At 40.2% G+C, this 26,678-nt stretch overlaps 1 pseudogene; it reads right to left on the reverse strand.

Annotated features, from left to right (window-relative positions):
- Positions 1 to 2,643: 2,643 nt before the first annotated feature.
- Positions 2,644 to 2,751, reverse strand: LOC113251563 (small nucleolar RNA U3; annotated as a pseudogene).
- Positions 2,752 to 26,678: the final 23,927 nt, after the last annotated feature.

The following is a 26,678-nucleotide window of genomic DNA, read 5'->3' on the forward strand; positions in this document are numbered from 1 at the left end:
TTCCTTCTCTCGCTGGCTGTCTATCTCTGTCAAATAAATAAATAAATAAAATCTTTAAAAAAAAAAGAGTGAATCAGGGCTGAGGGGAAGATGCAGAAGATGAGCTCTGTATTTGGGATGAAGTTCGAGCTAGCCCACACGTGTGCTACAGGCTCTGCCGGAAGTGCAGCACGTGGTGGTGGATCTTGGAGGTGAATGATCACTAACATTCTCTGGTTCCCGGTGGCCACACAACTTCGTAGCCAGGAGACGTGGTTCCTGCCAGTGGCGGTGAATGTGCAACCTGCTGCCACTTGGACACCTGATCTTGCTCCAACCATCACACACAAAAATGGAGCCTCTGGTCCTAACTCTCCACAATGAAGTCATGATTCAGTACTCCCAGCTGCAAAAGGAAATAGGGAAGTGTGTGTCTGGCATTTTTCCTTCTACGGGGGGAGGCTGACTCTCCTCCACAAATACTCAGAAGATGGGGAATTCCCTAAGCACAGGCAGGGAAATCAAAGGGATAACAAAGCCCACTGAGGAGTTGTTTCAATTCATGCCACTTTACTACGGCCTCTGAACACGACACAGATGGTCCCAGAAGACTCTCTTCACTACATTCCAAAACTCCAGCAAGTTGTAAGATTCCAGGGCTTTCTGTGGAAAGTATAAATTGCTTCCTAAGCCTATCTTGCCCCTAAGATTGTCCATGTTGGATCTGATGAAATCTCAAATTCCCAGACCTACCACATTCTTCCCTGGAGTGGTTGGAAATGTCTCAAACCATAGAGTTGTTTTGGAATGAAACGTTCCTAAGGAAATGGCAGAACTAAATATAGCCCAACGTCATGCCACCATTCTAAACTGTGCCCCTAAATGGTCCCATGGGGCTATGTTGCTGCCCTGCATCCCCCATCATGGACACTTTGCCCTACAGGATGACTGAAATCTTGAACACTCTCAGTTCCGGGGATTCCAGTATATGGTGAGGCCCCTTTTATTTGTACCTACCTGGCCTCATTCCACAACAACATTTAAATTTAAGTATAGCCATGTTTTAGCAAAAGAAACAGTAGATTAAAAAACTTTGTTGTGGTTAAAGAGTGAGTCATAATTAAGACTGCCTAGCTCTACCACTCACTAGATAAATCATCTTGAGCAAACAGAACCTTTCTGAACCTTAGTTTGTTCATCTGCAAATTAGGGATGCTAACAGTTTCTGCCTCATAAGGTTTTTTGAGAGGATTAACAGTACTACATAATGATGCATTTAAAACTACCTAAAATGGTTTCTGACATATTCAATGCCTTGACAATCCTATTATCAAAATTGAGGCTTAAGAAGATTAAGTAACTCATCCAAGATTATGCAGCTGTTTATGTGCAGGAGTGACTTTTTCTAAATCCATTCCAAAGAATTGGCTAAGGGCTCTGATGAGCTATGGAAAAGTAAGTGAAAACCCAGAGCAGAGGATATAATGGACAACAAATCAAGAGATCCAAACCCCAGTTTCTACGTCTCTAAAACAGGTAGATTGAGCTTGGTTTCCAGGTTAAGATGGCATTTGTGTAGCAATTCCCGACCTTCTCCAAATTTCCCTCACTGAAAAAATTATAAAGACAAGGGAAAATTTCTAATGTGCAATACTTCCAGGAAATTAAGGCTAATAGCAAATCATTTGTGGATTTGGGAGGAACTTCTAATACATAGAAAATGGTCAAGAAGTTAAAAATAGAGCTACCCTACGACCCAGTAATTGCACTACCAGGTATTTACCCCAAAGATACAAATGTAATGATCCAAGGGGCACCTGCACCCTGATGTTCATAGCAGCAATGTCCACAATAGCCAGACTGTGGAGAGAGCCAAGATGTCCATCGACAGATGAATGGATAAAGAAGATGTGGTGTATATACACAATGGAATATTACTTAGCCATCAGAAAGAATGAATACTTACCATTTACATCGACGTGGATGGAACTGGTCAGTACTATGCTGAGCGAAATAAGTCAATCAGAGAAAGACAATTATCATATGGTTTCACTCATATGTGGAATATAAGAAACAGGGCAGAGGACTGTAGGGGAAAGGAGGGAAAACAGAATGGGAAATCATCAGAGAGGGAGAAAAACCATGACAGACCCATACCTATAGGAAACAAACTGAGGGTTGCTGGAGGGGAGGTGGATGGGGGGATGGGGTAATTGGGTGATAGGCATTAAGGAGGACATGTGATGTGATGAGCATTATATTATACACAACTGATAATTTATTGAACACCACGTCTGAAACTAATGATATACTATAAGTTGGCTAACTAAATTTAAATTTAAAAAAAGAAAAGAAAATGGGTAGAGATAGACTCATCAACAAAACTGCTGGCCTATAGATGTGTTGTTCTCTAAAGTAGAACATTATGTCCTGCTTAGACAATGGTAGGAAAATGTCAAACCTTATACCCACTATCTCACTGTCTGCTTAGAGTTAGAGGATTGCAAAATCATAGATAGATAGATAGATAGATAGATAGATAGATAGATAGATAGATAGATAATAGATAGATATAGATGATAGATAGATAAATGCATCCATTCCCACCCACCTTCCTTCACCCTACCATGCACATGACCTATTTTTATAGAAGTTATATCCCCCCGTGTGGCCACCACCATACCACCATATCCCCCACACATATAAAAGCATACTCATTTAACAGACATTCTAGTAACAAACTATAGAAATGATCCCTGAAAGTATAGTCGTTCATTTAACAGACATTCTAAAAGACCTAGAACTTCAAAAACCTAATGACCAAGAAGACAGTATCATTTTGGGAAATAAATAAAGACCATCAGATGAGAACAGGCAAGGGCTCCTTATTCAGAGCTTGCTATAACAAGAGAGGGAGCCACCATCACTTGGGTTTGGCAGAGATTCAAAGGCAAGCAGAGGAATGCAGAGCTTCACAGAGTTCAAAGGGAAGGTTCCAGGGGCTCCCTGATTGAAGGCTGCTGGCCTGAGGAAGCTGGAGGGCTAACTAGAATCGGGGTGACGGATGTGATTGGCTAGGGTGCACATTTGGCTTTCTCTGATTGGTCCCAAGTTGGAAGCGAGTTAAAAAATTAGGGAAGCCATCAGTTATTAAGTCCTGGCCCTTTGGGGCCAACTGTTACAAAGGTTATTGTATGGTTGCTAAAGACAGTGCTGGAACTTCTGATAGGTTAGACTTACAGATAGAATGCTGGCTTCCTGGCCTGGATACTCTGGATAAAGGGTCATTTTCTTGGGCTGATTGTTATAGATTGCCTTTTATATATGGTCTGGCCATTTTCTTTTTCTATATTCAACCTCTCAAATTTATTACATTTTGGGATGTGCACATAAAGGCAGAGACAGGGGAAACTCTGGCGTCTGAATATGACAGAAATTCTAATTTTTCATATAAATGTTTCTGGTTAAAAAAGAACCATGGACAGCCACAGGTAACCTGGGGATAGAGTTTCTCAATCCTGCAGGCAAACACTTAAGCTGCAGGGAAGGAGGAGAGTTTATCAGAGTCTAGGAGAACTTTACTGGATACCAGACCCTGCTTTTTGTCTGAGTTAGGTTTTCAACAAGGCACCTAAGTGGACACTGAGCACAGTCAAAGGAAGACTTTGTATTCTATCCATTGGCAAAAACTAAAACTACTAGGATGCCCCCTAAATCTAGTTGAAAACACAATAAATCCTCATTTTTCTTATGAATGAATGATTATTCAATGGCCTAAAGTCTTAAAGACTTTAGGGAATCATATCTCTTAAAACTATTTGCTTTAATTAAAGGAAGAATTTTTAGAAAAATGTTTCCCTTGTTTGCAGAGATAAGCAAGACATCATAGACTCCTTTGAAAAAATAGTCATATAGAATAGGCTGCTCTAAAAAGAGACTGAGATAAGACAAGAAGACAAAGGCTGAGGTTTAATCTGAGATAAGAAAAATTGTAGACCCTCCCTAAAACCCACAAGGGCAGAATTAAAATCCAAAGGCAAACATCTTTAAAGAGAAGAATCTACATATATTTAGCTCCTACTTAAGGAAAAACTAAGGTTACCAAGAATGCAAAGGAAAAGATAAAAAGATTAGGAGTAGACGATACAATGGAGGAAAAGTGGCAAAGGGAGCAAAAGAAAAACTAAAATATATGTATGTATATACATATACATAAACATATACATATATATACATATATATACGTATATATGTATATATATACGTATATATATATACACATATATATATGTATATATATATATATTAAAGAGAAATTCCCTTAGCTGAAAAAAAATAACCACTTCTGTAGATCAAAAGGATTCACCTCATTCCTGGAAGAGAATATAAAGCTTGATAAAAATGTTAAATTTCAAAGATCAAGAACAAAATTCCTGGTTTTCAGCAAAAGAAGAGATACCATATTAGCCTCATATGTCTCCTCCATCAGACTAGATTCCAGAAGAAAATGGATCTAGGTCTATAGAACTGGATAAGAAATCAGAGAATTTCCTACATCAAAATAGCTCCTTTATTTACAAATGGAAGGAAAGATTTTTTCAGATATGCTAGGAAACTGAAAAAACAGCTTTTATGTAGATTGCCTAAAAAGCATATATTACAGATGACCAAGAATTCAACCAAAATGAAAGGGCCAAAAATACTCAGGATAGCATAAAGAAAAATCTGAGAATGAACATGGAAAAAATTGAGTAGTTTCATGTCTAAGCATTTTTTTTTTAATTTTTGGTTAATGAGATAAAATGAAGATAATTTTATAAATTATATTTTATAAAATAAAGCAAAATATTTTAAAAAATCCTATAGTTTACTACTAATAATATGTACCAATAAATCTCAGATTTAGTAACAAAATGGTAAAAAATGTAAAAGCTTCCTGAAAGCATGCTGAGTTTAGATTTACATAGGTCAGAGTAAGAAGTTATTATATTGCTGTTCACTGACAATTAGAAAAATTTAGATTAGATCGTGTTTTCAAAAAACTTAAAAGATAATCATAACTAACAGTAAGAACAGGATGCACACCTGTTTTCCAAATCATTACAGAACAAAAAAAGAAAATTCAAGAATCTGCAAAGAATAAAAATAGCTAATATTTATTTAATTCACTCTATGCCAGGTGCTATACATACTTGTGGTTTTTTTTCTCATTATCCCTTAAAACTATTCTATAAAGTAATTCTATTATTTTTCCCATTTTTTAGGGAATGAAATTGAAGGTTAGAAATCTGTAATCATTCATTCAGTGACAAATATGATAGAACCAGTATTTTAACTCAGACAGTTGGACTTCAGAGTCAACATTGACCCATTACTATGTGTTGTGCCCTCTGTTTACTGAGAGCTTATGATATGCCAGGAACCATGCCATTAATTCATTTAACATTTCAGCAGTTCTACAAGATAGACAAGAATGTGGAAAGGAGAAGCAGAAAACAAAGAGTTATCAAGCATATCAGCTTACTAGTGACTTAAAAATTTTATATTAGGGGCACCTAGGTGGCTCAGTCTGTTGAGCATCTGACTCCTCTTAGTTTCAGCTCAGGTCATGATCTCAGGGTCTTGAGATCAAGCCCCATGTCAGGCTCTGCACCCTGCCTGCTTGGGATTCTCTCATTCCTTCTCCCTCTGCCCCTCACCCCACTCACACACTCTCTAAAATAAATAAATAAATCTTTAAAAAAAAAATCATCAATAGAAATCTGGCAAGTTGATCTTAAACTTGGCCCAAAAATCTATCCTATAGTTATAAAGGCAGAAATTACAGAAGCCAGATTTTCTGATTATAAAACTACATTATAAATTAATTTGTTCATGTAATACAAAAAGTTCCTTGAACACTAAAAACTGTTCAAATATTTAACAACAGACAAAAAAGAGAGAAAAGCACTGTAAAAAAAAATTATGAGAAGGCCACAAAATATTTAAAAGCTTAGAATGTTATATTTTTTAAATGAAGAAATTACTATAACTTAAGTAGTTATTAAAATATTAAAATTATGTTAACCAGAATATAATACATTTGTGTGTTATAGAAAAGAATTTAAAAATAAGCACAGGAAAATTTAATATTAATATATGTTAATACAGAGATTTCTTGTTAGGGAATAAATTAACAGAAATACCAAATTAAGAAAAAAATCAAAATCAGTAAAGAAAAAGTTAAAATAATTTTAATATGGAATACTTTGTATGATTTCTTGTTAATTATTTGATATATGTCAAAGAAATGGACATTACCCTGGAGCAATATAAAATAGCCAAAATCAATTAAAAGGAAATAGAAAATGAAAATATATCTATAAACAAAGAATGCGTGGGGAAAAGACCACTTCCAAATACATCTCTGGGCACATGGCAAATTATTTCAACCTTTAACCCGCTAGATCGCTCTACACATGTGTATGCTCTTTCAACATCTAGGGAAAAAAATAAGATGAGCAGCTTATCTTATGAATCCACTATAATCCTAATCATCTCATCAAAGTTTGATAATGAACAAAACAGAAACTAGAGATCATTCTCACATATTTCTTTACACATATATGAAAGTCCTAACTGAAATAGTAGCAAATTTATAATCCACTAAAATCAAGAACAAATGCCTGGCTGCTTTAATAAAGGTTTTGGCATTGAAATTATGTTATTAACTCAAATGCGGGAAACCTTGCGGTTGCCTCGATTTGAGGTTAAAAAATATTTAATAAAGTTTACTCATTATTCTTGATTTTATAAGGTTTAACAGATCTCAGAATTAAAAACATGAGACACAGCAACAATTTCATACCGAAAGCCGTTGCCATTATTAAGTCAATGAGAGTCAACCTCATTAAAGGAAGGGTATAATCATCACTCTTTTTTAGCATTGTTCTGGACACTACTATGAATCTAAAAACAGATGACAATAATTAGGAAGAGACAATAGTGTCATTATTAATGACAAATGTGGTTGAATATCTAGAAAATCTACGTAAATAAGCTGAAAAACCTCTCCTAATTGATTACCAAGTTCAACAAAGTAGATACACATACGATAAATACACAAAAATCAAGTTTTTTTCAATATACCAATAATAACCTTGCAGTAAAATTTGTAGTTGTTTTAAGATTTATTTATTTATTTTGGAGAGGGAGAGAGAGAGAGAGAGAGGTGGATGAGGGGCAAAGGGCAAGGGAGAGAGAATCTCAAACAGTGAGACTTCTGTGGTGTTTTCTTCTTTATACTTTCCTGTGCTTCTCAGATTTTTTATAATATGATATAATAATATAAATATTACTTTTAATTAATAGAATGCGAGCTTGAAATAGATAATCTCTAACGACTTCCAGTTATGAGTGATTCTATTGCCATAACAATGTCACCATTTAAGCTCCCACAATTATTGTCTAAGTATAGGGGAGCCATAGGCACCTAAACCATTTCTAACGCTATTGATGGCCTACCATGAATTTTAAATCTCTATATCCTTAGTCAAGCTTGATGGTGTATTTTTATTTTTTTGTTTCAGTAAAGTGGACTATGAAGAAAATTGCCCAGCTTATTCTAAAACTATATTAAGATGTAAAGAATGGAAATAATTGATTGCTTAGAACATATTTGAAAATTCTACAAATTTAATTTAGACTCTTCCGTGAGGAAAGCAAGGCTTACAAATGATCTTTAACACACAAGTCTGAAACACCTATGAAAGAAAGTTTCTGCATATAGCCTGATGATGTGGGTGATACATGACGATGAGTTGAAAAAGACCCATATGGTTTGAGTTTAAAGAAAAGAGGGGAGAGGGTAGTGTCTGTGACTTTGCTTAGACCTGAGAAAGACTTCTATCACCTGGTTTTAAAAAGGAGAGAAAAGTGCTAAGATGTCCTCCACTCAGTTGTTCAGGTGAAGCAAATTCACGATAGTTACTCATCAATTCACATCTACTACTGCAGAACATGATCACTGATTTTGCCTATTTTGAAAAACAAATAAATCAGTTTGTTGTCATTATTCCTAGTCTTCAATTACACAGGGAAATAGAATTTTAAGAGGGGAAGTATGCAGAAGATCCGAGTGGCAGTCCAACAAAATTGCGGCCCCCAAACAGGCTTTCAAATACATGTGACTTACGTAATTGACTCAACGTATTTTTGTTCTCCGTGCCTGGGTAGACACAGGCAAGAAAATCTCCCCGTCCCTTCAGTAAAATAAAATTGAAGGTGCTGTTGATGGGTTTGCATTTCATCAAGCCTATTACCCTTATCTCTTCCTTATTTGAGGGTTTAAAACTGACATTTCTTCATTTTCACTAGTTCACTATTCTTCAGGAATCTAAAGGGAATACCTTCAAAATTTGCTTACCCAGTCCCAGTAAAGGCAAGATTGCTTTGGGGAGAATGTTTCTTAGAATAGAAACTCCATTATTTCCCTCTATTGTCAAGATCATCTTTTACTACAGAGACAAATTCCCAATCTAATTAATCGTTTCTCTGACTTTCAGTACCTAAAAATTAGAAGAATTTTGCAGTTTCCCATGTATTTGTAGCACTCGAGCTGGACGTAGCTAGTGAACTCAGTGAAATAGTTTCTGCTAACCCCTAACTATCATCTGTGATGAACTGTTTACCTCAGCCACAGGTTGGAGTCAGTCAAAATACTGTGAAGCATTTGTTCTTGAAATAATCTGATTAATCACTTTAAGTTTCAAGAATCAATCCACAGTAAAATCCTTTTCTTATTTTTTTCTTCTGCCATAAGCAGTCTTTCCATTACATTATTCTGTGTAAATAAGGAAGTCTGCAATGCATCTTAATTCCTACTATTTTGTTTGGGTCTTCATGTCAACAGATGCTTTAAAACTATTATCCCGTCTTCAACTTCCTGTCTCCAAACTATGAAATTTACCAATTTCTTATATAACCTACACTTCTTAACCCTTAAGGCATTTTTTTGTTCATGTTGAACACTGTTGATTTCAACCTGTTTCTAACTTCTGAGACGAACATTTTCTCTAGTACATTAATTCATTGAGTGTTTCTATACTAATTGAGCATATGACTTGTACCGAGTCCCACGCTGGCCAGTGCGGGTGAGTAGGCAAATAGCTTGAATAGCTACCCGAATGGTATGAAAAAACCACATTCCCTCTCTCTCACTGGTAGTGCCTACGTGACCATGTCCCAGCCATTTGGTTTCTCTGCAGTGACAGTGAGTGACTACTTCTGACCTAATGATGCATTATCATTTGACTAATTCAACCATATAGTTGCTAGGTAATTTCAATATCCTTTTGCTGAGCTTGACATTGGTCCCTACATATGTACTTTTGGTTTCAAGACATAGTTCTTAATTTATCAAAGCCACTGTGCTATCACAGATGTCACAGACCAAGATATCAGAGTTTATTCCCATTCAGGAACTCACATGCTGGATCTAGTCTGAAAAATATTTTCTGTTAGTCTTCAGGACTAACCCATTTGATTAGTAATTTTATTCTTGAGACACACTATGTTTAGAACCCATGTGACAGGTGTGGGCCTTGAGGAAGTGGTATCTGAGGCCCCCGGGAAGCAATTTCACCTACTTGAGGTAGCAGGTTTTATCACTTCTTTTGCCTCTTGCTTTTGCCAACTTTGATTAGAACTCATCAAAATGGAAAGAGGAAATATTAAGACAACTAGAGAAGCCAAAATATAATTAAAAGAGACCGGAGAATGGAGGAAGGACCGATACTCTGAAAAAGTATCAACAGCATCAAATGGGTTTTCTTAGTCCCTAATATTTTCAGAATACAGTTAGAGATTTAGTCAGACCCTCTGTTCACTGTGCTTCTCTCCTAATCAATAGTGACATATCCAACTATAATTCAGAATGGGCAATGAATTTGGTTTGAGTTTAATGAGACAGAAAACACAAAATAACAGTGACTGAAGCAAGAAGTAATTCATTCTTTCTCAGGTAGACAAAGTATGATGGCTCCTCAGTCTGTGAGATCTCAGCCATTCTCACCACATGGCAGAGACCCTGTGGATCAAGATGGCTGCCTCAGCTCTAGCAACATGTCCAGAAGGAAGGAGCCAGAAGGGAAGAGGAAAGGGCAGAAGTGTATTCTCCCTCCCTTTAAGAATCCTTACTGGAAGATGCCTATACCACTCTGTTCACAGCACTTTGGCTAGAATTTAATTATATGGCCATACCAGCTATGAAAGAGATTAGGGAATTTCATCTTTATCCTGGGAAATTATGTTCCCAGCTAGCATTTGGAAGTTCTATGATTAAAGAAAAAGGGAGAATGGATATTGAGGAAAAACTATCATTATCTGCCGAGAACTAATTATTTTTGTTAAATAATGTTTTGAATCATTTAATGACACATGAAATCTGACCGCCTTTTTTCTACTTATGCTCTTAGTCCAGCTCTCTCTCCATAAAGTCTGATTGATTCATTTGTCTTAAAAAGCAGTTATAGTAAATTGTGATTGTAGAAGAATATCACCGAACACAATATCTACATTTATCACAGATAACACAAGTCTGTGTTCAGATAAATTAGACCAAATAATCTATGCATAGAATTTCACATATAAAAATAAAATACAAATTAAAGGTCATTAAAATTGATTCCTTAAATCTAAGTAATGTTTGGATAAACACATGAAAATGTGCATCTCTTCCCTGACTACACTTTAGCATCACCTGGGGAGTTTGTCTTGTTGTTGTTACTATTTGCTTCATTATCTTCTAATAATTCCAATGCCCAGCACACACTTAAGACCAATTAATCCAGAATCTGAAGGGTGTAGAAAAGGGAAGTGGGACCCAGGTCTCTGTTTCTTTGAAAAGCACTTTCTCAAGCATGGGCCTTCATCCATAGTAACTACTAATGAAGTCTTAGAATATGAGCATTAAACAGGGCAGCACCAATGCTTTTAATTGCACTCAAGAGTAAAGTACAATTAAGAAAATCTGTGATGTGATTGATCTCTCTGTATATGGAAGATTTTGCACTAAATAAAGTAAGTCACTAAGGTGAATTAAACACATTTCTGACTTTCCTTTGAAATCCAACATCTTTTTTTCCCCTTCCAAGTTAATTATGTAAAGCAATCGCAACGATGTAACACATAGTAACAAAATACTCTTTAAGTGCAGAAAGAGGGGAGACTAAGGTGCTCAACATGATAGAAAATGTAAGATTTGATAGAGATCCTTTAATGTCTTCACAAAACTGTTTCAATTCTATCTGTTGGTACTGCCACTCCTTCAGCTAGTCATTCTTTTTGGTTGTCCCAGCATTCCTAAGTGAAGGGGACAGAGCGGAAGGACAAAGACTTGCCCCTAAAAAGCAATGTAGGGGCAAAGCCCTATGACCAGGCATGAAAACACTTGGATTGCAAGTCTAGACCTGACCAATTGCCAATATGACTTCTAATAGCTCATTCTCCCTAAAGCAAGGCACCCTCTTCTGGGAAACACAGGCATTTGACCAGTGGTGTCCAGGTCCCCTTCTAGCTCCAGAATCCACCAAAGTTTCTACCCAGCAGTCGTCCTACTTGGAGAGAAAATTACTAATTCAGATTTCCTGTCCAAATAATTGCATCATCCCTCCCTGACCAAGGTCACACCAGAATAGCAGCAATGACTAGAGGGCAAATCCTCTATCTGAGCCTCTCCCAGGTACTCCCGAGAATTCAAATACATTAAGTCCAGGGCACGTGGTTAGAGTGTACTCAGAGTTTATGCACATAATATAGAAAACACCTGGCATGAGTTCCTCCTTTTGTGGTCTCTAGGGAGGACAACTGCTTAAAGCTTTTGAGACTTTCTAAGAGGTATTTATAAGTCATGGGATATATAGCTTTCCAATTGTCCAAAGAGCACAGTCGACTTCAGAATGGGTGGTAGAAGTACAGAGGTTCTAAGGGGCTAGATCCCACAAAAATTCAGATACTGAGGTTCAATATGGAAACATGGACTGGAAAATGAGGAGGCTCAAGGGTATGAGACAAGCCTGGAATGTGTTGTTCCTAGAATGAAGAACCACGGGTATAGCTAGGGCAATGTACCACTCAATCTCAAAGATGGAGTCAAGATACTTGAAGGTCTTTTACCAAGTTACAAGCAACCTGTTAAGGAATCAGAGTGAGAAATGGCATAAGGTTAATGAGAAAAACACTGAGAGTCTAGGGAAGCATATATCAGAAACTAGAACACCAAAACTACCCAAAGGCTAGGCAGATGAAAGAAAGATTGATCATTAGACTCAGGAGGGGATTAAGTTAAGATGGAAATCTTAGGCAGATTGTACACCAGTATCCCCCTCATTGCTTCCTGAAGAATCCCAGTTTTGTTCAGAGCAGCAATCCGTGCTGCTGGAAATAGTCTCACAGTCTCCCTTGCATGAGTAGGGGGTGCAGGGGTTGGGAACAGGGTCACGAGATAGTTCTGGCCCCATGTGACACAGGCAGAAACCCCTGGAGATGCCATCCCCCCCCACCCCTAAGGACAGATAGAGTCTCTGAAGGAGGCAGGCTGCTGGCTCTCCCTCTTCCCCCAGCCTGAAGCATGAATATGAAGCTGGAGCTGGAATCTCTGTCTTACAACCACCAGGTGGTGAGAGGGAAGACAAAAACCATAAGATAAGGATGGGAGCAAAATGAAGGGAGGAGGCTAAGATGGGATCACAGAACGACCAGACCTCGTGCTACAAGGGGAAGGAAAATGCTATTTGATGAAGCCGAATTACAGGCAAACTACAACATTCAATAAGCCCAACAGCTCATTAATTACAGTTTAATAATATCCATGACCCCACAGTGCCGAGGAATCAAAAGCATGAAAACCTGTACCATAGAGCATATCCTGCTCTTCCAACATCTGTTCGTAGGAACCCACTAAACATCTCTTGTCGATAAGGTAATCTCCCTTGAGATTAAAAAGAAAGTTAAAACGTCTTCAAGGAGCCAGATGAACTCAGAACTCCAAGGCACATGTGACCAAATGCCTCCCACACTCCTACCAAGGGGGGGAGGGGTGTTTATGCCCTTTCTATAAACAATGGAGGAAAGATAGAAAGGAACTAAAATTAGAATCATGCCAGAACCCTGACATTTGAGATGATATTAAAACTACAAACTGGCACTTGTAAGTGACGAGAAATTCACAGGAGACGAGCACATCTGCCTTCTGTAGCTGATTAAAGTTTGAAAGGCAGCATTAAGACCGAGCAGTTACAGATAATGCCTGAAGAATTTCAGATTAGTTGAAGAGAGACAAATAGGAAAACACTACTTTGCTGGTTCAGGAAGAGGTATTGAGGCCCAAACACCTGGCCGCTAGAATAAATAAACTCTCTCAGGGCTGCATTGTATTTATGGCTTGAAGTGGGTAGCATTTGACTTCGGTACGGGCTGGCCAGAGCACATCAACAATGCGCCTAAACCTGGTGACGTCAGCCGTGCACCGCAATATTGTCAGTGAGTACTCGGGCACCAGTGAAAGTGCGAGAAAAAGGAAACACCTTCGTAGCCCCAAGGCAACCCCTCTCGTTGCCAACCAGGGACATGACTCTGGCCCCTCCCACATTCCTGGTGTCCTGAACCTTGGTCAAGGGCCAGTACCAAGTAGGACCCCACAGCTGATGATGGCCTCACCAACGCTAGCTCCAGACAAGCCAGCTGAGCAACCGTGGTGTCTGGGAGCCAGGACCCCAGCAGAAGTCAGCCCCCATAGTGACACCAAGACACCGCCCACCCCTGATGCACCCAGTGGACAAATGCAGCCGAGCTGCCCAGGTATGGACAGACATCACACTGAGAGAGAAATGGGGTTTGAAGGATGTTTCCCCAAACTGCTAAAAGCTTGACTGATAGTCTCTGGTCAGAAATTATGTCAGGAAGCCTCGACTCCAACAAAGATGAAAAGCACTCCATGGAAGAAAACTTGAATTTTAATTGTGACTGTACTAAGTAGGTGAAGAAAATCATAGCAACATGCTTGTCTTTGGAAAAAGGGGCAGCGTTTTGTAAAAATGAGACAGACCTGGATTGGAAATCCAACTTTTCTCAAAACTGGTGCTGGAGGTCTAACCCATTCACCATCCCGCAGAACACCAGGCTCTCAATAAAAGGGCATCACCACAACTCCCAGGCAGGGGCTCAGGGAAGATTAAATGCATCCGAAAAGTGCTTGGCACTTCGGTAGCCAGTAGAATTGTGGCATCATCATCGGCAAGCTCTAAAATGTGACTAATACTTCCTTCATGAAAAGAATATAGCTTCAAGATTAAATTCTATCATAAACGATAGTTAGTCCGCTAAAAGGGGACCTCTAACCCTACATCTGAAAAGTACAAATCACCTTGACATGGGAAGATCCTGGCTTGCTCCAAGCCACGGGCTAATTGGTAAAGACCAAGGTGTGCTAGCCCAGGAGAGTGTACTGCCCTTGATCCAGTGGGGTGAACTCCTGCTCAAAGGAGCACCAAAGAGTATATTTCCCCAGACCAGGAGTCACCTGGGGCAGAGGTAATAAGGAGTTTTGATGGGACAAACCCATGGTGTGATGCAGAGTCAGGGTCCAGGAAGAAGAAGGAGTGCTGGGTCTGGCACATGTGGGTTCTAAACACCACAGGTGTCAAAACAACAATGAGCACACCCTGCACATAGATCTGGAGAGCAAAGAGACACAGTGCAAGCTCACGGAGTCATACTGATAACAGGCTCCATTACTGAGTGCCCACCCTGGGCCCATCAACTTATACTCACTCTCTCATTGCACCCTGACAATCAAACTATGAAACAGACCTCATTCTCTCTACTCGTACAAAGAAATATATGCCCCAAAAAGCTCAGCAAAAGGTCATGCAAAGTGAGCAAAGATGAATCTTTCCTGTCATGAGTTTCCTTACCCCTTTCAACTTTACAAGGAATCACCTGCCTTCAGGCCAGTTCCTGGCTACTTAGAGTATCTTTATGGTGGCAGATCACTTGGGTCCTTCTATCTTGCTATCTTGGGTCGAATTCATTCTCCAAACCTTTTCTGATTTCCTAAACATAACCTGCCAATCTCCTGCCTGGTTCTCTCATGACAAAGACAATCTGATAACTAGATAATCTGATAAACGTGGTGGTACTAATGTAAACAAAGGTCATACTGTTCATCAGCTTCTGTAGATAAAAATATAAAGGTTCTCCAAGAGTGTTTTCAGCAAACCTGGAAGTCCCCAAGAACTTTCAGCGGTCTATATGGCCAAACAATTTTTATAATAATGCTGAGATATTGTTTGCCTTTCTCACTGCTCATTATTCTCCTTGAAGTGATTAACCTATTGAGCTCATTTTTAAGAAAATATCTGCCAAATACCTAAGTCTAAAAAAACCATAGTTTGACCACCATTTTTTTAAAGCCCACCAAAAAAAAAAAATCTCACAACTCAAACAACAGCACAAGGTCTTTTCTTGGGGATGACCATCATATTTTGATCCATAGTAGAAGTCAATGTATGTACTATCATTTCATTACTAAGGATGAGTTTTAAAAACATGTGCTAACGGGTTGAGATTCAATTAAAAATAATAATTTTTGCTATTTCATCATGAACCTGTTTAAGTGAAACTGATTTTTACTTCTTTGTTTCTGCTGTGGGGGGTGGTACAGTTTGCAGTCACGGCCATGATTCATGGGCAGGCACTAGCACTTTTATTCACTGCTGCTTCTGCACCATTAGTGCAAAGTGCCCACACAGGGAAAAAGGCTGATTTGTTGCCAGTAAAGAAATTTGACCTTTTGAGAAAAAAATAGAAATTTAGAAAACTCATATTGTCAATGTGGGCTTTTCAAAACTTAGTTTTTGTTTCTGTTTTTTTAATTTTGGACCATTTCTCTTTTTTTGTAAGATTTTATTTATTTATTTGTCAGAGAGAGAGAGACAGAGAGAGACCATAAGCAGGGGGAGCAGCAGGCAGAAGGAGAAGCAGGCTTCCCACTGAGCAGGGAACCCAATGCAGGACTCCATCCCAGGACCCCAGGATCATGACCTGAGCCTAAAGCAGACGCTTAAACAACTGAGCCACCCAGGTGTCCCTAAAACTTAGGTTTTTTTCTTAGCAGTGATATTAACAAATGTGATTTTTTGATGTACTAAAAATTTGATCATTGGGAGATCTTCATAACTCTATGAATCAATATCTTCCAAATTATTGTGAATGGGTTTATAAAATCATGCATGAGTAAAAGATCTATTCAAAGTGCAAGACCATTGGATAGTAGAGTAACAGATTACAAAAAGCTCATTGATGTGTTTTTATATTCCACATTGCAATTAACATTTTAAAAACCACCACCTGTCTCACTTGTCAAATTCTGGTATAGTATCAAAGAAGTATACCCACAATTATCTATAATTACACACCCCTCTCCCCCATTCTCCAACTACGTATCTGTGTGAGGCTGGATATTATTCATACACTTCAACCAACACAGCATATTGCAAGAAATTGAATGAAGAATCAAATATAAGACTCAACTGTCTTCTATCAAACTAGACAAAGAGATTTACAAAAATGTGAAACAATGCACTTTTCTCACTAAAATTTTGTTTTAGAAAATATATTTTTAATTAAAATACTATTCATATTAATATGCAATATGTTTATTATGGACACTTAAATTACTAAATAAGTGTGTATAAATTTTCTGTTTTAATTTCTAACACAGTAAATATCAATAGATAGAGCCCACATAAACTAAAGTTCTTTGGGGTCCTTAAGAATTTTAAGAACGTAGAAAGGACCCAAGATGAAAAAGTCTGAGAGCTGCTACCTTAAGTCAAAAAAATTCTAAGTACTCCAAAAAGTAGTATTTGGTAAAACAGGTCTTTTTGTACCTCCCATGAATTATTCAAGAGATGTGCAGTGGTAGGCAAATAATAACCCCCAAAGATGTCTAAGTCTTACTTCGTGGAACCTGGGAATATGCTATTTTATGTGGCATTAGGGGATTAAGGTTGCAGATGGCATTAAGATTGCTAATCAATGGACTTCAAAATAGGAAGATTATCCTGGATTATGCAGGTGGATGAGCAAGGCAGAAAGGTCAGTGTCAAGGTGATGTAACGTGAGGACAGCTCTACCAGCCATTGCTGGCTTTGGAGACTGAAAAGGAGCTACAAGCCAAGGAATGCTGCAGCCTCTGGAAGCTAAAAAAATTGAGAGAATACCTTCTCCCCTGGAGCGTCCATAAGGGAACACAAGCTTCCCAACACGAGGACTTTAATCCAGTGATACCCATGTCAGACTTCCATCTTCCAGAATGTAAAATAATAAATTTGCTTTGCTTTAAGGCACTGAGAACTTTGAATTTTACGTGCGTGAGCCCTGTCATCCTGAAAAACAGCCATGGTTGAAAGAATCGTACTGCCTTTTTGTGCTCTAGGAAACAGCAAAGAGCTTCTCTTCCCTGGCTGACTTCCCTGGAAGACACGAGAAGGCCCCTTTTATTTACCTGAGACAAGGCCAGACACAGACCCCCCAAACGCCTGTTCTTTGCCTCATACATGATTGAGTGGACTGTTTTGTCCACGTTGACAAGTAGAGCAAAATCCACATTAACCAAACATCAGTTACATTTCTCTCCTTCCTCCACGTCCCTGAACTGTGACCCAGCCTTAACCGGAGCCCCTCCTTAATGTCCTCTCTCAAGAACAGGCCGACCTCAGGGTAAAACACTCTCTGATCTACTGTCCTATCATCCCACTGCACACGCCCGTTTCTACCTAGCCTCATTCACCCCTTCTTATAAAAGAGAAGTCTTTCGCTGCCTGACCTTGGAGATGCTTACAGATCTCAGGGACAGAATGTTCTTCCTATTGCAAGAGTCACTCCACCTCCCTTGCAATAATCCTTTCGAATAAAGTGCCTCCTTACCGAAGTCCACATTTGTTCCTCATTTGACCTCATTAAGAGTGAGGACATTTGTTACAGCAGCAAGAGGAAACTAACACATCTGCCTAGCTCCACTAACAGCAGCTTACCACCAAGAGCCATCTTGGGAGAATGAACAAAGCAGGAGCAGGAGAAAATAACCTCATTTTTCACTCTGCTGTATTTCTCATTGCATTGCTAGTATGGCAGTGCTCAGAGCAAAGGTGGTGACACTTTGGGATGGAAGGAGGTCACCAACAATCAATCAGATCAATGATCCCTCTGACCAGACTTGCAGGTGGCATAGCAGTAAGTCTCCAAGGACTGCCTTCAATTCCTCAGTGGCCCAGAGTCCAGAGGATCATCACGATGGGGACTCCTTGGCAGTCCAAACAACAGGGGTGCACCTGACCTCTTAGGATGACCCCCTTCTCACACACGTCCATATGTAAGCACTCTTATCCCATTTCAAAATCAAAAAGTACAAGTTGCAGGATTCATGCAAATCATACCATTCCCCAGGGTGAAAGATGAAATGAGGTTCTTCTCTTAATCATTACATTGTGAAACCCTTGAGGGGTCCCCCAAACCTCATGACATGTAGTATTGACAAGGATGTTCTTTAAGCAAAAAGGACTTTGTTTTCCTGTGTGCATTATCTCGAGCATTAGGAGATACAATACAAGCAATGCCGATCATCGCTGACATTTTGAAGTCACAAATGAAACCATTTAGTTCGTAAGAAATCCTTGCCTCCTAAAAGTCACCCTGCTGAACCAGACGTTTGAGTACTATTGGGTGCTGTGTTAATGTCCTAGGTTCTTCTTTTACTTGAAGATTTAAACACAATGTACCTTAGCAGCAGAGAGAGCCCAGCTGGTGAACAAGTCACACACGTACACTTCGCGCACACGCAAACACACTTTCGTCAGTCGTATCGCTCCAACACAGACTGCTGTTCAACTCCCGCTCCCTAAATCCAGAGTTTACAAACTTCATCTACCCAGAACACTCACTACCGTGTAAGGAATCCCTGCTGTGCTAGCAACAACCACCAAACGTCCACCGGAGCTCAGTCCCCACCTTTTCCACACGGTAGGTAGAATCTGAGATTTCTGACTTATCATCCTATAAAACTCAGAGCAGGCAATTTAGGACATCTCATAAAATAAAAAGGTTTTCAATGGGGAGACCTACCCACAGCTGCACTCCTGGCCACGTTTTATTACTATTTCGGAGCCCAGAAGCCTGGTTTGCATTTCCCCTGCAGCTTGAAATCTGCAAGAGGCCTTTCCCAGCTTAGTGGCCTGCCGCAGGGGCTATGGCCCTTCTCCAAGGAGCACGCAGGACGACACACATGCTGTGTTCAACTAACCACCTGGCAAAACTGTGAACTGCCCCCACGTGAGGGTTGCAGGTTATGGAGGGGAGTCAGAAAAAGCAAAAGAGAAAAAAGAAACAGTGGTCGTGCTTAAAATGAACTCGACGTGTGTGAACAATCTCCCATCCCTGGTCCACCTTCGATTCCTGTGTATGCAAAGCGTCCCCAACCTGATCTCCCCAGGTGGGTTTTGGGAGAAAGATGGTTTCCTGTTACCAGATGCAAAATTGTAGGGGGGTGAGCAGAGGTGGAAACAGCTTTTATCAGATTCTCAATAAAAGGTTAAAACCCACCTCGGTAAGTTTAAAATTCAATTGAGTCAGAAACATCCTCTTTAAACTCTCCAGCACAGCTCAAATTATTAAAGGTAATCTCATATCTGTGTTTTAACCTCAGTTGTAAGCAAGGGGAAGTTTCTGTTTCTTTTTTTATTTTTTATTTTTTCTGTCTCTAAGAAAAGAAAATTAAGGGGAAAAAAAGGAAAAGCAAAGAAAAAGAAGAGAGGGAAAAAAACAGTAGAAGACAAATTAACTTCTAGATAAAGAGAAAAGGTAAAGGTTATTCTTTTATGAAAATAAGGATCAAATAAGAAATTGCTACTGTCTGAGAATTTGAGAGCTAAAGGGATCACTTATGGGGCGCCTGGCTGGCTTAGTCAGAGAGCATGCAATTCTTAATCTTGGGGTTGTGCGTTTGAGCCCTGCGCTGGGTGTAATTACTTTTTAAAAAGTTTTTAAAAAAATTCAGATGCCTTTGGGCCACCTGGTTGGCTCAGTCGGTCACATCTCCGACTCTTGGTTTTGGCTCACGTCATGATCTCAGGGTCCTGAGATCAAGCGCAGGGTGGGGCTCCGTGCTCATCAGTCTGCTTTTCCCTCTCCCTCCCCCTCTGCACTTCTCCCCACTCCAGCTCTCTATAAAATAAATAAGTAAATAAATAATCTTTTAAAAAAATAAAATAAAATGGGATGCCTGGGTGGCTCAGTTGGTTAAGCATCTGCCTTCAGCTCAGGTCATGATCTCAGGGTCCTGGGATCGAGCCCCGCATCAGGCTTCTTGTTCAGCAGGGAGCCTGTTTCTCCCTCTACCTGCCGCTCCACCCTGTTTGTGCTCTGTCTCTCTCCCTCTGACAAACAAATAAAATCTTAAAAGAAAAAATAAATAAAAATAAAAAATAAAATAAAATAAAATAAAGGGATCACTTATTCCAGTATTCTCTTTTAATAAGTGAAAATAATGAGTGATTTATCAAAGACCATACTAAAGGCTAAACTTTTGCATGAATACTCCCCCCTTACATCCCCAAACCAGCAGCCAGAAAACTGTTCAGGGTGAGTAGGCAGTGGTGAGTCATAACAAAGGCATCATCTATTGGGTCACTAACAGGCTCTTTACCTAAGATACTTCCCCCTGGGTTTGCCTTTAAAGATATTACAGATGCACAAAATAATGCAGTGACAACGGCACCAACACTGAGCAAATTCAAGTACAGATTTTTAAAATTCTATCTGGTATTTATCTGGTTTTAATACTTTTCGTTCTACTTATCACTATGCCCTAGGAATTAAAAGAACTGGATTCAGGACACATTTTTGCTTTTGCTGAATGGTTGATTCCATTGTTTCATGCACTTCCTTGTGCCTGTGTACATCTTACTGTTTAAAAAGATGTTTTTCAAGAGCATTAAAACATCTGATCAGAACATGCTGGGGTGTCAGGGTGCGGTTCACGGATCCTCAGATCCTCCGCTGTGACCCCCACACACCTGGTCTCCAGAATTAGCCTTCGCCAGCTCTCTTGCAGTGGTCATGAGGAATGTTGGCTGGTCAGGTATCTACACACCTCACTGCTTCCTGGCTTTGGCCCTGTCTAAGACCTCTCTCCAGAATGCCCTTCCTCTTTTGTCTACCTGGCAACCCCTCACTGGTACTTCCTCTCTCTCCTTGACCCCGCCACTGGCAGAAATGCCCCCCTTTCCATGACCTCACCAGACTCTAAGGTCATTGAAGGTAAGAACCACATCTTATTCATCTCTGAAGACCCAGCTTTGGTGGAGGGTCTGGCGTACAGAAGGAAGTCTCTACTGTCATGGTTGAACTGTAGATTTAATGAACTTACAATTTATTCACCTGCAAGCATTTGTTGATCATCTACTGTGTACCTGGTCTGTGCTATGAGGAAGGGATGTAAAGATGAACAAGTCACAGTTTCTGTTTGCAATGAGCTCTTGGACTAATGAAAATGCATGCAAATCTGTCACCTCTATGGAAGAAGACAGTTTTAAGTTTATTCATTCCCTCTGATAATAGTTCAGAGGTTTCATATTCACAATGAAAAACCTACCCTTATATTCTACCAGTGTTAAGAACATTCTACCATTCTTAGAGGAACTCTCTTAACTGTACATCACATCTATGCCTAATGAAGGTTTAATAATTGGATATTTTTAAAGTTAAATTCAAGTTAACAGAGGCCTGAAGATATTAGATTTGGGGAGGGTAAGTACAAGAGAGAAAGGAAGAAAATTAAATATGAGAGCAAGAAAAATAGAGAAGATAATCAAATTTTACAATAGGAGATTTCGTTCTATTTCTTTGTCTCAAAGTGAAGGCTAAGGAGAATTTCCTTTTATTCTTTAGAAAATCCGCAGCTGGCCCAGGAGGCCAGGCACGTATTCAGTTCCCACCTCCAGACTCCATTTAGAGCATTCTCCTATTTTTAAAAATGGATTTCTGTAAAATGTTTCATAATGTGGATTGGTTTCTTTGGGGTCTGCCTCTGCACTATAGCTGCATAAAAAAAGACATTAATAACTTCTCCGTTAATGGGTTTTTCAGAGTCTCAAAAGACTCACCTTGTACATTATAACTTCCTCCCACTTAGCCCCCTGGCTAAATCTTGATTGCCCTTGTAAGACATCTTTAGGACATATTGCTGAAGTTAAAGATGGTCCTTAGGAGAAATAAGTTCTCCTACGATGCACAACGCACGCACTCACAAACCAGCCAAGCAGAAGCCCCTTCCTTCCGTGTGGCGCCCTACCTTCATCCCATGAAACGCTCTGCTCCGGGAGGACTGACCCTGCCTGGGAAACGAAGAATTTCAAAGACAGAGGCCCCTGAGGCTTTCTCCCAGACCTGAGGGGGGACTTTGAACCAGTTAGTTCACATCTTTGTCCCTTGCCGGGACACTCCAGTCAACTCACCCAACCATCGTTTCACAGGGTGGTATGTGATGTGTCCGAGAGAAGTGGGAGAAAAGCCTAGATATATAGTATGTGTCCTGTAGTGGTGCTTCTACACACATCCACACACGCGGGCATACACACACCCTCAGGAATGTGTGTATAATGTGTGTGTGTGTGTGTGTGTGTGTACATATATATGTATGATATGTGTATATTTGTGTATGCATGTGTATGCATTATATGTGTGTATGTGTGTATATGTATGTATGTGTGTATATATGTGTGTATGTGTATATATGTGTGATATATGTGTATATACGTGTGTGTATATGTGTGTGTCTATGTGTGTTGTGCATGTGTATATACGTGTGATGTGTGTGTGTATATGTGTGTATGCATGTGTGTGTATGCATGTGTATATATGCGTGTGTATATGAGGAGTATGAATATATGGTATTTATGTATCAATAGCATATAGTTATATAAAGATAGCAAAGCTAGAATCTTGCAATGGGTCTCAGATTTTGCTCCATAGGGGCTGATAGGTCAGGACGTGAGTCATTAGAGGGCAGGAACTCTGCCGGCTGGTGTTTTCACTGCTTCTAGTATTAAATTTCAGCCTCTTCTGGTTCCAACAGGAATGGCTCCTGAATCTCTCTAAATGTCTGTCCTTGGGACTAGAACTGCTTTAGTTCAACAAGTAAAACCTGATTCAGATGTGACAAGCAAAGAATCCATGGCTCTTCTTGCTGAAGCAGGAGTTCCTTACCTTGTATAAGTCACAGACAGCTTTAAAAAATTTTAAAAAACATTTAAAAAGATACTTCATAAGCACATACACATGCGTTTGCATGAGATTTTGGAAGACCATGGACACCTAGCTAACTTAAAGTCTCTAGCTCTTGAAAACACTTTCAAAAGCAGTTCGCCTCATCCCCTGCTATTTTTCCCCTTTTGTCTCCAGGTGGGTGGCTCTCTGGTTCACTGTGGTCTATCCTGTCTTCAGTGCCACCCAGAGAACACTCCCAACCTGCGTCACCACCGAAGCTACCAGGTAACCGCCATGCTGTGTGTCTCAGCCCGCGGCCCCTCAATGAATGACAGTCCGATTAACAAAGCAGCGCGGTTTTAGACAGATGACAAAGCATTGGTGGCACTGCGATCAGCTTCAAAGCAAACGGCTGTCTCACGCTACTCACCACTCCGTCAGGGGACTGTCAGGGGCCGCCTGCGCGGCCTGCATGGCCCAGGCTGCCTGGCCAACTGGCACGCAGAGGAGATGACATGTATCAATGGCATTGGTCTCCGCAGGCGTCCAAGTGCTCCACCAGACATTCAGACACGGAGCAGGATGAAGAAGAGATAGGCTGGGGCAGCAGCTGCAAATAAACGGCAGATCGTGAAACATTGCTTCCAAACTCCGGATTCGTGGTTGTGATGCAGTGTGACAGGGTGGCTCAAAGCACGGGCCTTGGGTTCCTCTGCCACTTCCTTGTCCAGTAGTAACTGAGCCACCCTGACCCTCGGTTCCTCTGCCTTCCTTGTCCAGTAGTAACTGAGCCACCCTGACCCTCGGTTTCTCCTTATAGAAACTGACAGGTATAATAATATTTACATGTTATTATATATCTCTATATACTATTACAGCTATTGGATGGGGGAGGAGCTCCATTTTCCAGAGTTACAGAGAGAGAAAGGGAGGTGGGGAGAGCTCTCTGGTGTCTCTTCTTATAAGGACAACAATCCCATCAGATCAAGCCCCACTCTCATAACCTCATTGAACCTTAATTACTTCCTAAAAGTCCCATCTCCAGGTATAGTCACATTTGGGGGGTTAGGGCTTCAACATATGAATTTGGAAAGGGGAGGGGCACAATTCTGTCCATAGCAAGAGGTAATAGATTTTACGTATTCTAAGCCACTCGGGATAAAGATCTCAAAGCTATGATATTACCTCTGATTTTGAAATTTTATAAATTTTGAGCTGAGGGGGAAAAAATTGAGAAAAAAAAATCCCCTCTAAAAGTTATTTTTTCTCCTTTGGGTTCAGAGGGAGCCAGACTAAGCATGGAAGTTCTTCCCTATTTGACCTGCTGTGTGAGACTATTTGTACAAGTGGAGCCAGATTTAGGGCAAAAGGAACATTCCAGCAAGAACACGGAGAGCATGGCTGGTGAAGAAGGTGGCTCTCCCTCCAGGCCAGGCTTGCTGGGCTCAGTGAAGGAATTTGGAAGCCAGAGAGAATATTTAAGGTTCACATCACAGGGGACGCCTGGGTGGCTCAGTCGGTTGAGTATCAGCCTTCTGCTCAGGTCATGATCCTGGGGTCCTGGGATCAAGCCCCAAGTTGCGTTGGGCTCCCACTCAGCAGAGAGTCTGTTTCTCCCCACTCTTGCTATGGACAGAATTGCTTTGAGGCTCCAATACTGTAGATCTAGGATAATCTGAATTCTGGGGCTATTTTAGCTCTCGGGCTGAGGCTGTACTCTTGGAGTCTCTGCTAAAGCATGCACGACCTTCTGGAGTCTTGATTGAACGTCCCAGGTATTCCTTCTGACTTGTCAGAAATTCAGTGTCTCCCAGTGCTGTGTCAGCTCTGGGAATTATTCATTCACAGTCCCGTACTGGTTATTCTTGGCCCAGCCTTGTGGAGTTTCATCCTTTGCCTATGCGGCATAGTGGTCAGCCAAAGATCAAGGGCTGACCTACTTGCAGACTTCTGGAACTCTTCCTCCCAGCAGCTTCCTTCTTCAGCACTCTGCTCTGCGAATTCCAGCTAGCCCCTCCTCTGTCTTCTCAGGTCAGCACACCAGGCACGTTCTGCTTGTGTTCCCTCTCCCTGCACTGAGGTCCAAACAGTGCACTCAGGCAGGAAATCTGAGACAACTATAGGACTCATGTCATTAGCCTTCCTTCCCCAGACTGTGCTGCCGATTGCCGAATATCTGAAAACAGTATTTCCCACATACTGACCAGTGTCATAGTTGATTATAGAGGGAGGTGAGTCCCATATCACTTTAATGCACACTAGTATACACAATTATTACACACCTCATCATTGAAAAGGAACCATTTTTAAAACTAATCTTCAACACCCCACTAGACCACAGTGAGGTGGCGAATTTTTGTCTTTCCTATTTGTAGAACCCGAATCTAGCAAGATGCCTGGTATGGAATGAGCATTAGCATGAAATACATGTTGAATAGATTCATGGTTTCTTCTTCGCTCTTGACTCTGGGTTGCCAGCTTTCCAGGTGTGACTAGCAGGCTGACTTCAGTTTTTTTTACTAACTGTGTTCCCTCATCATTGCCCCTGCTTTCTTCCCATGTAGACCTATGTGGGTTAAGGCCAATCTGGGAAATCTACCCTGATTCCTACTTACTTCTTCACTTGATTTTTGATTTGGGGATTTTTAACTAGACCATATCCCAAGTCCAACTAGATTAGTAATAGAGCATAAAAGATGTGGACTTTCCCCCTTGGCCAGGCTATACAAATCAGCATGTGAAAGAACTTTCGCAATCCCTGGCACATAGGTGGTAGCTAATAAATGCATTATATTTCTAGACTCTCAACCAATCAGTCATCATGGAGTCAGAAAGAGCCATAAGAATCCACCACGTTTGCATTCCCAAATAAAAACTAAGAGAAGCACACAGTGGTTAATTTGCCACTCTAATTACATAAATGCATTTTACATGCAAAATTCCTAATCTGGCTTTTATCTCTTTCACTGTAAGTGTTTTTGTCCTCTCACTTACTAGTTTCATGTTTTATGCTGTTGTCTGTCTGATTGGCAGATGCATAAGCTCCTGGTAGGCGGTAATATCAAGAATAGTCAATGCTTATCTAGCACTTATTCTATGTCAGACACTATTCAAGTATTATATGCCCATTAACCCATTAAAACTTCCTGACGTGGTGGGTACTATGAGCATCGCTATTTAAAGATGAGAAAACTGAGGTACATAAAAGTTATCCAGTGTATGCAAGGTCACCTAACTAAGAAGCATAGGAGGAGTGATTCAAACGCTAGTACCTAAGCTCCTACTTGCTGCAAGATACTGCTTCTGCAAGGATAATCTTATGTCCTCTGACAATGCTCTAGTCTTCATACACAAAGACGGTGTGTCTTTAATTGGATATCAGACCAGTTGATGCATCT

The sequence above is a fragment of the Ursus arctos genome, unplaced genomic scaffold (genome assembly GCF_023065955.2).
Source record: "Ursus arctos isolate Adak ecotype North America unplaced genomic scaffold, UrsArc2.0 scaffold_10, whole genome shotgun sequence".
NCBI classification, from domain to species: domain Eukaryota; kingdom Metazoa; phylum Chordata; class Mammalia; order Carnivora; family Ursidae; genus Ursus; species Ursus arctos.